The following is a 12,399-nucleotide window of genomic DNA, read 5'->3' on the forward strand; positions in this document are numbered from 1 at the left end:
TACGGGTGGCTATCAGATAGATAAAGGTGGCAATTTCAGGGATGATGTGTGATGGCCTGGGGGTATTATGTTGATGATATTCATGTGATGGTGTGATTTTCCTTGTGCATATTATACACCTTACGTGACTTGTTGTGTTTCTTTCAATGAGCTACTCGTTGTCTTTGATATTACTTGTTAACTTGGGTTATACTAATACACTAGCACAAGCATACACCGTAACATGGCACTTATACTAGTTCAGGAGTATGAAACTTAACATTTATTGATTATGCCCATGTATTCTTCGTTATCTGCTTTCATGTTAATATTAAGCCTATGATCATGCCGGGCGGATTGTGATAGTGAGCATGTGACCATGCCGGGCGGATTGTGATTGTGAGCCTGTGATCATACCGGGAGATGGATGTATTGTCGCATCACATCCAAGGGGAGGTGCCTTGGTGCATGCTATTTACCGATGATATAGTGTTGATTGACGAGACGTGTAGTGGAGTTAACGTGAGGTTGGAGGTTTGGAGACAGACCTTGGAATCTAAAGGTTTCAAACTGAGTAGAACCAAGACAGAATACTTGGAGTGCAAATTCAGTGACGGGACCCCTGATGCAGATGTAGAGGTTAAGCTTGATGCTCAAGTTATCCCCAAGAGAGAAAGTTTTAAGTATCTTGGGTCTATTATCCAAGGTAACGGGGACATTGACGAAGATGTCGCGCATCGCATCGGAGCGGGATGGATGAAGTAGAGGCTCGCTTCCGGTGTTTTGTGTGATAGGAATGTGCCGCTAAAACTTAATGATAAGTTTTATCGAGTGGTGGTTCGACCGGCTATGCTGTATGGAGCTGAGTGTTAGCCAGTCATGAACTCCCACGTGCAGAAGATGAGAGTAGCAGAGATGAAGATGTTGAAATGGATGTGTGGGTGTACCAGGAAAGATAGGATTAAGAATGAAGCTATCCGGGACAGAGTGGGAGTAGCCTCCGTGGAGGACAAGATGCGAGAGTCAAGGCTGAGATGGTTCGAACATATTAAGAGAAGAAGCATTGATGCTCCTGTCAGAAGGTGTGAGAGGTTGGCCATTGAGAGTTTGAGAAGAGGTCGAGGTAGTCCTAAGAAGTACTGGGTATAGGTGATTAGGCAGGACATGGCGCTGCTTCAGCTCACTGAGGACATGACCCTTGAGAGGATGGTGTGGAGGTCGAGGATTAAGGTAGAAGTTTAGTGGGCAGTTTATAGTTGTTCACCGATAGTCTTAGTAGCATGCATGTCTCTTCATTGTTCGCCTCAGGTATTGTATTTTCCTGTTGCTATTATTGGGTACTAATTATCCTTTATCTCTCCCTTTTTCTTTTCTCTTCCATCTTTCTTCCTTCCTTGCTTTCCTCTTCTTCTTCTTGCCCTTCCTGAGTCGAGGGTCTTCCGGATCGCAGACCGGTCGCAGAGTGAGGCAAAAGTGCCCAGTTCCTGAGGGCCATTATGTGGTCCATTCCGCGAACCGCAGAAGCGTTATGCGGTCGCATATGCGACCGCAGATCTGCATTGGGGCTTCATTTTTCTGGTTTTATAAACCCTACTCCATTCTTATAAAACAATCTTAGGGATCATATTAGAAGGATCATAAACCCCACTCCATGCTTCAAGAATCTGACTTGTGTGTGTATTAATGCAACATGGCAAGGTGATAGCTTATGCTTATAGGAAACTCAAGAATCATGAAAAGAACTATCCAACACATGACTTAGAGCTTGCGGCGGTGGTATTTGCGTTGAAGATTTGGCTTCATTATCTGTATGGAGTCCATGTGAGTTACTCAAGGATTACGACATCGATATTCTATATCATCCGGGGAAGGCCAATGTTGTAGCGGATGCTCTTAGCCAGAAATCTATGGGCAGTTTGGCTCACTTGGAGGCATATCAAAGGCCGTTGGGTGGCTAGTTTGGGAGTTCGTCTTGCGAATTCTAGTGAAGGAAGAGTGATTGTGCAAAATAGGGCTGAATCATTGCTTGTTGTGGAAGTCAAGGAGAAGCAATACAACGACCCATTGTTTGTACAATTGAAGGAGGGGATTCATAAACATAAGACCATGGCCTTTTCACTTGGCATGGATGATGGTACACTAAGGTACCAAGGGCGATTGATGTGGATGGTCTCCGGGAAAGAATCATGACCGAGGCTCACACTTTTAGGTATTCCGTGCACCCGGGCTCTATAGAGATATACCATGATCTTAAGGAAGTCTAATGGTGGAATGATATGAAGAGGAATGTAGGGGACTTTGTGGCAAGATGTCCAAATTGTCAGCAAGTGAAGGCTGAACACCAAAGGCTCGGTGGGTTGGCACAGAACATAGAAATTTTGATGTGGAAATGGGAGATAATCAATATGGACTTTGTGGTAGGACTACCTCGCACTCCTCGCATGTTCGAATCGATTTGGGTGATTGTGGACCGAATCACGAAATCAACTCACTTCTTACCTGTTAAGGCTACCAACACAGCGGAACAGTATGCTCAATTGTATATCAAGAAAATCGTCAGGCTGCATGGCACTCCAATTTCCATCATTTCTGATCGGGGGGCACAAGTCACAGCTAACCTTTGGAAGAAATTTCAGCAAGGGTTGGGTACTCAGGTAAATCTTAGTACATCTTTCCATCTACAGACCGACGGGCAAGAAGAGCGAACTATTCAGACGCTGTGGATATTTTGCACTCTTGTGTTCTCAACTTCAAAGGTAATTGGGATAATCATTTACTGCTCATAGAATTCGCCTACAATAATAGTTATCATGCTAGCATTCAGATGGCACCGTTTGAGGCTCTATATGGTAGGAGATATAGATCTCCCATTGGATGGTTCGAGATTCGGGAAGCAGAGTTGATAGAACCAGACCTCGTGCATCTGCTATGGAGAAGGTTAAGATCATTACAGAACGGGTAAAAACTGCTCAGATTCATCAAAAGTCCTATTCGGATGTGCGTCGCATGGATTTGGAGTTTAAAGAGGATGATTGGGTATTCTTGAAGGTTCCCCCATAAAGGGCATAATGTGATTTGGTAAGAAAGGGAAGCTGAGTCTAAGGTATGTCGAACCATACAGAATCATTCAGAGGGTTGGTCGGGTGGCATACAAGCTTGAACTATCTCCAAATATGTCTTTAGTGCACTCGGTGTTCCACGTATCCATGTTGAAGAAGGTGGTTGGAGATCCGTCGCTCATTGTTCTGGTTGATACAATTAAGGTTAATGAAGAATTGACTTATGAAGAAATTCCAGTTGCAATTCTTGATAAGCAAGTTCGAAAGTTGAGGAATAAAGAGATTGCCTCCGTAAAAGTGTTATGGCAAAACCAACAAGTCGAATAGACCACCTGGAAGGCCGAGGAAGAGATGAAGAAGAAGTACCCTAATTTATTTGAATAGCTATGTAATTGTATCTATGATGTTAAGAGCTAATTTTATGCAAATTATGATTTCCCCCTGTGCAGCTTATGTTAAGGATACACCCTCTTGGTAATGCAATGTTTATGGCATTGTTGCCGGTGTTGTTTCCATATTGTTTAACACCGTTGTGTTGTGGTTATGTTGTTAGGGTTGGTTTTTGGGATTCTCTGACAGGTGGATAGGCCCAGTTACAGGGGAAACTCTAGCAAAAATTTTGGAAATTTGGGGAGTTAGTCAAAAGTTTGGAACTATTGGTGTGTGTTATAGCAGCTGATTCACATTGGTTTCTAATGGCGGATTTTGGCCCTCATTCAAGGATGAATGATCTTAAGTGGGGAGGATGTAAGTCCCCATAAACGTTTTACCTAAACCCGGGGTTTCGTGATGTCGGAGTAGACTTATGCGTTGATGATTGATATGAAGTATTCAGTTTTTTTGGGTTGAACAATGCGTTGGGGAGTTGAAGAAAAATATTTGGAAGTGTAGGGCATTTCTGCGATCGCAGAACTGATATGCGGATCGCAGATCTGTTGCAGACTGAAGCAGAAATCTAGGCTAATCTTTGGACCGCCGCACCCGAATGTATGCGGGTGGAAATGCATCAACGATATCAATACCAACACAAAGCGGCTATGCCACCTCACCCCAATGTATGCGGGTGGTGGTGCCACAACAATACCAAAACCATACACAAAGCGGTTGTACCGCCTCACCCCAATATAAGCGGGTGGAGGTGCAGTCCCACAATATCATAATCCCTACACAAAGCGGTCATGCCGCCTCACCCCAATATATATGCGGGTGGAGGTGTGTCACAATCACAATCTCTACACAACTTGGCATAATAATTTTCACATAAATCACGACTAGAAATTATAACATATGGATACGTAATCCATAGTTTGGGACACATCCTTAATTTATAATGCAATATGATAAGAGCATTTGAAATACGAATTAAACATATATCTTCATCACAAAACTTATCGGAATACTCGATTTATAATCAACATCTCGGAACTTACAAGGATAATGAGGATTCCAATTTTTTATAGAAGAGTTTAGCCAACATACCTCACTTGAGCTTCCTTACACTCTAAATATTCCGGAATTATTAGCAACTTCAATCTATTTTAGAAATATAACAAATATAACCAAAATTAGGAAGATGATTATGGTTCTAGCTCATTTGAGTATTTTATCAAACACTAGGTGTGCATTACGGTTTTGAGGCCCTTTTTTTTTATGGAGAATTCCATCATCCCACAACCCAATATTTACCATGCCTAGTTCAACAATCTTCCTACACCCCTTGATATCACATGCATGTAAATAAACAACCCTACTGTCCAGAAATTATCTTGCTAATTATCTAATTCTACACAAAATTCGAAAGTGAGGGTTAGGGTGTAGAATCTTACCTCTAAGATGAAGACCTAGTGAGTTTTCCCTTCTTAATCTTCCAAAACTTGGGCAATATTTGAAGGACAAATATTGGAGAACACCTTCTCACTCCATGGCACTCTCTCTCACTCCAAAATGTCAGATAATAGCTCAAAATTGACCCAAAGAGTGTATTTAATGAAATAGGGTCAGGTTTTAAAAACCCAAAAATGGAGCTCCAGAACAAGGTATGCGATCGCATAACCGATATGCGGACCGCATATCGGTCGCATAGTTGGTTACAAAATAGCCAAAAGAACTGTCTGTGTAAGCGGTCACTATGCGGTTCGCATAACCATTATGCGGCCGCATAATGCACCGCAAAACAGTTATGTGGTCGCATAGTCGACCGCATAATTGCTTCCAATTGGTCCAATTATCTGCCTCACTCTGCGGCTATTATGCGGTCTGCAGAGTGGTTCTGTGGTCGCATAATGGACCGCAGAAATGTACTTTTCTGCCAAAACTTTTCCTTTACTTTCCGGTGCATTCTACAATCCTCAAACACGTAAGCTTAGTCCGACACCATGAAACATTATTTTCTTTGCAAAATTTACCGGGCTTACCACTTAAGTACTTCAAAATTTTCCGGGGTGTTACATTCTCCCCCGCTTAGGATCATTCGTCTTCGAATAAGGGTAAAAATCCGTCATTAGCATCTTATTCAACTTAGTTTGTTTTATACCACAAACTAGCAACCCCAAATTTGACTAACTCCCTAAAAGTCCAAAATTTCGCCAGAGTTTCCCTTGTAATTAGGCCTATCCACCTGTCAGAGAGCCCCCAGAAACACATCCTAACAGCATATACATAATCTAACAACGTAACATAATACAAAACAACACCAACTGTGGCCTCACAAGCAATTATATTACCAGAACGGAACACCCTTAACACCAAATGTACAAGTCATACATATTTCATAGGAATATCCCTTAGCATTTTCATAAGGCACAACTCATAATTACATGGTTATTCAAATAAATTAGCATACTTTTTCTTCATTTCTTCTTCGGCCTCCCAAGGAGCCTCTTCAACCTGTTGGTTTGCCATAGCACTTTCACGGATGCAATTTCTTTGTTTCTAAACTTTCGGACTTGCCGATCAATAATAGAAACTGGAATCTCTTCATAAGTCAGTTCTTCATTTACCTCAATAGTCTCAATCGGAACAATGGCTGTCGGGTCTCCAACTACTTTCTTTAACATAGACACATGAAACACCGGGTGTACTAATGACATCTCAGGTGGTAGCTCAAGCTTGTATGCTACCTCACCGATCCTCTGAATGATTTGTACGGTCCGACATACCTCGGACTCAATTTCCCTTTCTTACCAAATCGCATTACACCCTTCATGGGGAAAACTTTTAAAAATACCCAATCATCTTCTTTGAATTCCAAATCTCTACGACGAACATCCGAATAGGATTTCTGACGACTCTGAGCAGTCTTCAACTGCTCCTTAATGATTTTAACTTTTTCCATAGCTTGACGCACGAGGTCTGGCCCTATCAACTCTGCTTCCCCAATTTCGAACCACCCAATGGGAGATCCACATATCCTACAATATAAAGCCTCGAACGGTGCCATTTGAATGCTAGCATGATAACTATTGTTATATGCAAATTCTATGAGTGGTAAATGATCATCCCAGCTACCTTTAAAGTTTATAACACAAGCATGCAACATATCCTCAAGCGTCTGAATAGTCCGCTCTGCCTGCCCGTCAGTCTGCGGGTGAAAGGATGTACGAAGATTCACTTGAGTACCCAAACCTTGCTGAAATTTCTTCCAAAACTTAGCAGTGAATTGTGCCCCCGATCAGAAATGATGGAAACTGGGGTGCCATGCAACCTGACTATTTCTTTGATATATAACTCAACATACTTCTCTACAGTGTCGGTAGACTTAACCGGCAAAAAGTGTGCTGATTTTGTGAGTCGATCCACAATCACCCAAATTGAGTCAAACTTGCGCGGAGTGCGCGGTAATCCTACCACAAAGTCCATATTAATCATTTCCCATTTCCACATTGGAATTTCTATGTTCTGTGCCAACCCACCGGGCCTTTGGTGTTCGGCCTTCACTTGCTGACAGTTCGGACATCTTGCTACAAAGTCCGCCACATTCCTCTTCATATCATTCCACCAATAGACTTCCTTAAGATCATGATACATTTTCGTAGAACCTGGGTGCACGGAATACCTAGAAGTGTGAGCTTCAGTCATAATTCTTTCCCGATGACCATCCACATTTAGAACACAGAGTCGCCCTTGGTACCTTAGTGTACCATCATCCATGCCAAGAGAAAAGGCCATGGTCTGATGTTTATGAATCCCCTCTTTCAACTGCACCAACAATGGATTGTTGTATTGCTTCTCTTTGACTTCCATAACAAGCGATGATTCAACCCTATTTTGTACAATTACCCCTCCTTCACTAGAGTCCGCAAGACGAACTCCCAAACTAGCCAATTAGTGATCGCATAACCCAAAAATGAAGCTCCGGAACAAGGTATGCGATCGCATAACCGATAGGCGAACCGCATATCAGTCGCATAGTATGTTACAAAATAGCTAAAAGAACTGTCTGTGTATGCGATCACTATGCGGTCCACATAACCGTTATGAGATCGCATAATGCACCGCATAATAGTTATGCGGTCGCATAGTCGACCGCATAATTGCTTCCAATTGGTCTAATTAACTGCCTCACTCTGCTGCCATTATGCGGTCCGTAGAGTGATTCTGCGGTCGCATAATGGACCGCAGAAATGTACTTTTCCGCCAAAAATATTTCTTTACTTTTCGGGCTAGTCCGACATCATGAAACATTATTTTCTTTTCAAAATTTACCCGGCTTACCACTTAAGTACATCGAAATTTTCCGGGGTGTTACAAGTTTAACCAACATACCTAGCTTTGAGATTTCCTTAATTCACTACACAGTTCCGGAATCCTAGCAACTTTGATCTATTTAGAGACACAACAGCATTGAACACGAATTAGGAAGGAGTTCACGATTCTAGCTCATTTGAGCATTTTATCAAACACTAGGTGGCCATTATGATCTCAAGGTCCTCCTATGGCGGATTCCGCTATTTCACTACCCAAAATCTACCCAATTGAGCTCAACAATCTCCCCACAATATAGATAGTACATGCATGCATATTGAACAACTCCCACGCCCAAGAATTGCCTGGCTTACTACCTATTTTTAGTTAAATCTCGAAATTGAAGGCTATGGCTAGAATCTTACTTTTTTGGTTGAAGACCTTATGAGACCCTTGTGAAATCTTCAAGGCTTTCGCAAAGATTGATGAACAAATGACTTGGAAATTCCTTTTCTCACTCTAGACTACCTTCCTCTCTCTAAAATATAAGTTTGAACCTTCTAATATGATCCCTAAGATTATTTTATAAGAATGGGGTCAAGTTTATAAAACCAGAAAAATGAAGCCCCGATGCAGATCTGCGGTCGCATACGCAACCGCATAATGCTTCTGCGGCCCGTGAAATGGACCGAATAATGGCCCTCCGGAACTGGGCACTCCTGCCTTACTCTGTCACCGGTCTGTGGTCTGCGGTCCGCAGACCTATTCTACGGTCGCATAGTGAGCCGCAGAAATATTGGCATGTGAGTTATCCGCGCAGTTGTGATTAGACATGTAGGCACATGGTGACGGAAGAATATCATTTGTTGTTTGAGACTAGTTACTTGTGATTATGAGATGAGGTATCTCAGAGTAATTTCGTTGCGAAACTTGTGCTAGAACGGCTTGATTAATTAGTTGTCATTTGTGTTCCTTATTTGGATTCAACGATACTTTCATGATGTTCTTATTACTTTACCGTTTATATCACATGTTTATTCTTGTTACCATTTATAGATTCATGCTTTTCATTATTTGCTCTATACTTCTATACTGCACATGTTATTTTGACTAGTAGGTGTCTGGACTTGTACCTCGTTACTACTCCATCGAGATTAGTCTTGATCCTTACTGGGTACCGACTGTGGTGTACTTGTACTACACTTATGCATATTTTTGTGTAGATCTAGGTATTGGAGATATCAGACTCAAGCAGAGTTAGCTTAGTGATCGCGAGGATTCAAGGTAGAGCTGCTTGGTCTTCACAGTCCCTTAGAGTCCTTTCCTTTCATTCTACTGTCAGCTTGTTATTTGAATAGTATTGTATTTCCACCTTTAAAATCATTCCATGTATTTAGCAAGAGTTCGTGACTCTTTATTACCTATTCTTGAAGGTTGTAGTGATTATTGCTATGTAGGCTTATTTCACATTTATTGCGGTATTTTATATAGTTCTCTAATTTAAATATTATTGTTAAATTGGCTTAATTGTGGTAAGTAATCGGATTACCTTGTCATAGAGACTAGGTGCTATTACGATGCATGAGGCGAGATTTTGGGTCGTGATAGGTTGGTATCAGAGCTTTAGGTTCATAGGTTCTATGAGTTACGAGCAAGTTTAGTAGAGTCTTGTGGATCGGTACGGAGACGTCTGTACTTATCGTCGAGAGGCTACAGAACTATTAGGAAAATTCCACTTCTTTCAATCTTGTGGTGCAGATTTGTTGATTTCGAAATTTGAGCCTTTGTATCTTTATTCAGTCACAGATGGTGAGGGCACGCACTACTGAATAAGCTGAGCAAACACCCGCGCCCCCTGCTAGAGTCGCAACTGGTCGGGGCCGATGTAGAGGATGAGGAGAGGCATGTGCCGCAGCTAGAGCACCTGCTGGAGCAGCAATTGAGGAGCCACCATCAGCTCCGGTTAGGGGACAGGCACTGGAGGTGCCTGTTGTTACCCTCGGACTTCAGGAGACTTTAGCGCAGTTCTTGAGCATGTTTGGTATACATTGGCTCAGGAGGGATTGATCTTTGTTGCACCAGCTACTTCATAGATAGTGGAGGAGCTAAAACTCCCACCGCCCGTACTCTAGAGCAACAAGCTCATGTTTGTCCTACTCCGGGTGTGGTACCAGTACAACTTGTTATTCCGGTTCAGCCTGAGGTTAGGTTAGGGGCATAAGAAGAGGAGCAGAAGAGGCTTGAGAGGTTTAAGAGGTACGGTCCACCTACTTAGTGGCACAACTACCGAGGATGCACAAGGTTTTCTAGAGAAGTGTCAACTTATTCTCCGCACCGTGGGTATTATGGAGGTGAGCGGAGTTACTTTTACTACATTTCAACTATCAGGGGTAGCGTATCAATGGTGGCAGGTTTCTGAGGAGGGTAGGCCAACTGATGTAGCACCATTCACTTGGACTCATTTTTCAAAGATGTTCTTCAGGGTGTTTGTTCCCCAGACCCTTCGAGATGCGTGGCGCATAGAGTTCGAGCAGCTGCGTCAGGGCACCTTGATGGTGTTAGAGTATTCCATCAGGTTCACTGAGTCATCCCATCATCCACTTACTTTGGTTCCTACAGTTATAGTGAGAGTCCGCAGATTCATAGAGGGACTCAGTTCTAGTCTTAGATTCAGCATGGCTCAAGAGTTGGAGACTGATACTATATTTCAGTAGGTTGTGGAGCTTGCAAGAAGGTTAGAGTGCATTCGGGGTGAGGAGATGGAGGAAAAGCAGGTCAAGAGGTCTCGAGGTTATGGAGGATTCAGTGGATTCTACTCTTAATCTATGACCCATCACGGTGGAGGGTCAGGTAGTCGGCCAGTCTAGTCCAGACCTCAGACTACTCGTGATGCTCTAGCTAGTCAGGGACCTCAGGGTACTCATATGGGGCATTCATCTTTTAGTGCACCACCTGCACGAGGTTCCTATAGCGATTATTCCAGTTACGCGGCACAGACTCAGTACCAGCAGCCATGCCCGTAGAGAGGTTGTTATGAGTGTGGTGATACTATGCACATGATGAGAGATTTTCCTAGACTCTTAGTGGTGTATTCCATTAGAGCACTCAGGCTATGGGCCCCATTGTAGTTGCTACCCCACTTGCATAGCCAGATAGGGGTGGAGGACAGCGGGTAGAGGGTGCCCTAGAGGTGGAGGCCCAACACATTGATATGTTTTGCATGGTAGGGCTAGGGTTGCTGCACTAGATGGTGTCGTTACAAGTATGGCTCCGATTTATCGTAGAGGATCATTTGTTTTATTTTCATTCGGTTCTGTTTATCAAAGCTTGTCCTCCTATCTTGCTTCATATATGAGTGAGTTTCGTGATTCTTGTACTCTGCTTATATGTTTACCCCTATTGGGAGATTCTATAATGTTAGCCCATGTCTATCATTTTGTTCTGTTCACTATTGAAAGTCATGAGACTAGAATGAATATTTCGTTACTCACTATAGCAGGTTTTGATGTGATTTCTGGTTGGTTACGATTTGTGCTTTAGATGCTCTGCCGGTATTGTGATTTTATTTCGCGTAATTGAGTTAGTGGAAGGTTTTAGTTGGTATGATGTGTATTCTACTTGTGTTCAGAGCTGAGGACATGATCATTTTTGTATGGTTTGATATGTTTGAACTGGGCTACGTGCCGCGGTGGAGTAATATTAGGATGAGATCCTTGTGATTAGTTCATATGTTTTGATTCTCCCTTGTGGAATAGATTCATGGTATGGTATTGATAGGGAGTTGTTCCTATCGGACTTGTTTGATAGTTCTCTCATGTGTTTCTCTTTGCATATTCAGTCATATCCGCGTTGTGCTTATTAGGTTTATCTCGCGAGGTATGTGCCAAGGTGGCGTTAGGAGTGACTTGTTGATTTGGGTGAGTGGTGATGAGATCTTTATGTTTCTTGCATCGTTTTTAGTGTTGTGAAGGTTTGGAACAATGTTCTAGTCGATATGAGGCAATTTACTAGTACCGGGTTTTGTATGGATAGTTATAGTAGTCAGAGTTGTTGCTACAGGCATATGGGCGATGTATTACGTCGGGTGGTCATACTTTTGGGTGTATGCATGAGCTGAGACAGCTTTTTGAGGTTTATACAAGAATTGGGTCTTTGGGAAATGATTGGATGGTGAAACATTTGGTTCTAAGGCTTATCGGTGTTGGTGGAAGGAATAATCTTCAGTTGAGAGGGTGTTGTTGGGCTTATGTATGGTGAGTTCATTCAGTGATTTCGTGGCTTCTGACCAGTTCATGGCACGTTCGAGGACGAACATTTGTATAAGAGGGGGAGAATGTAACGACACGACCGGTCGTTTTGAGAACTAGCATCATGTTTGGTGGCTTAAGGTCTCGAGTAGCTCGGTATTATATATTGTGACTTGCGTGTGTGGTTGGGTTCGGTTTTCGGATGATTCGAGAATAATTTGGAAGGGTGATTCTTGTTTTATAAGCTTAAGGGGTAAGAGTTTACCAGAGTTTGACTTTTGTGTAGATAACTCCGTAATGGTATTTTGATGATTCCAATAGCTTTGGTTGGTAATTTTGGACTTAGGCATATATCCGGATTAGGATTTGGAGGTCCGTTGGTTGATTCGATGCATTTTGGCGAAAGTTGGAAATTTGAAGGTTTGGAATGT

The 12,399-nt window shown here is 42.5% G+C and overlaps 1 pseudogene; it reads left to right on the top strand.

Annotated features, from left to right (window-relative positions):
• The first annotated feature begins 402 nt into the window (after window positions 1-402).
• LOC138892438 (uncharacterized) lies at window positions 403-1,128 on the top strand (annotated as a pseudogene).
• The last annotated feature ends 11,271 nt before the right edge of the window (window positions 1,129-12,399 follow it).

This window comes from Nicotiana tomentosiformis, chromosome 5 (genome assembly GCF_000390325.3).
Source record: "Nicotiana tomentosiformis chromosome 5, ASM39032v3, whole genome shotgun sequence".
NCBI lineage: Eukaryota > Viridiplantae > Streptophyta > Magnoliopsida > Solanales > Solanaceae > Nicotiana > Nicotiana tomentosiformis.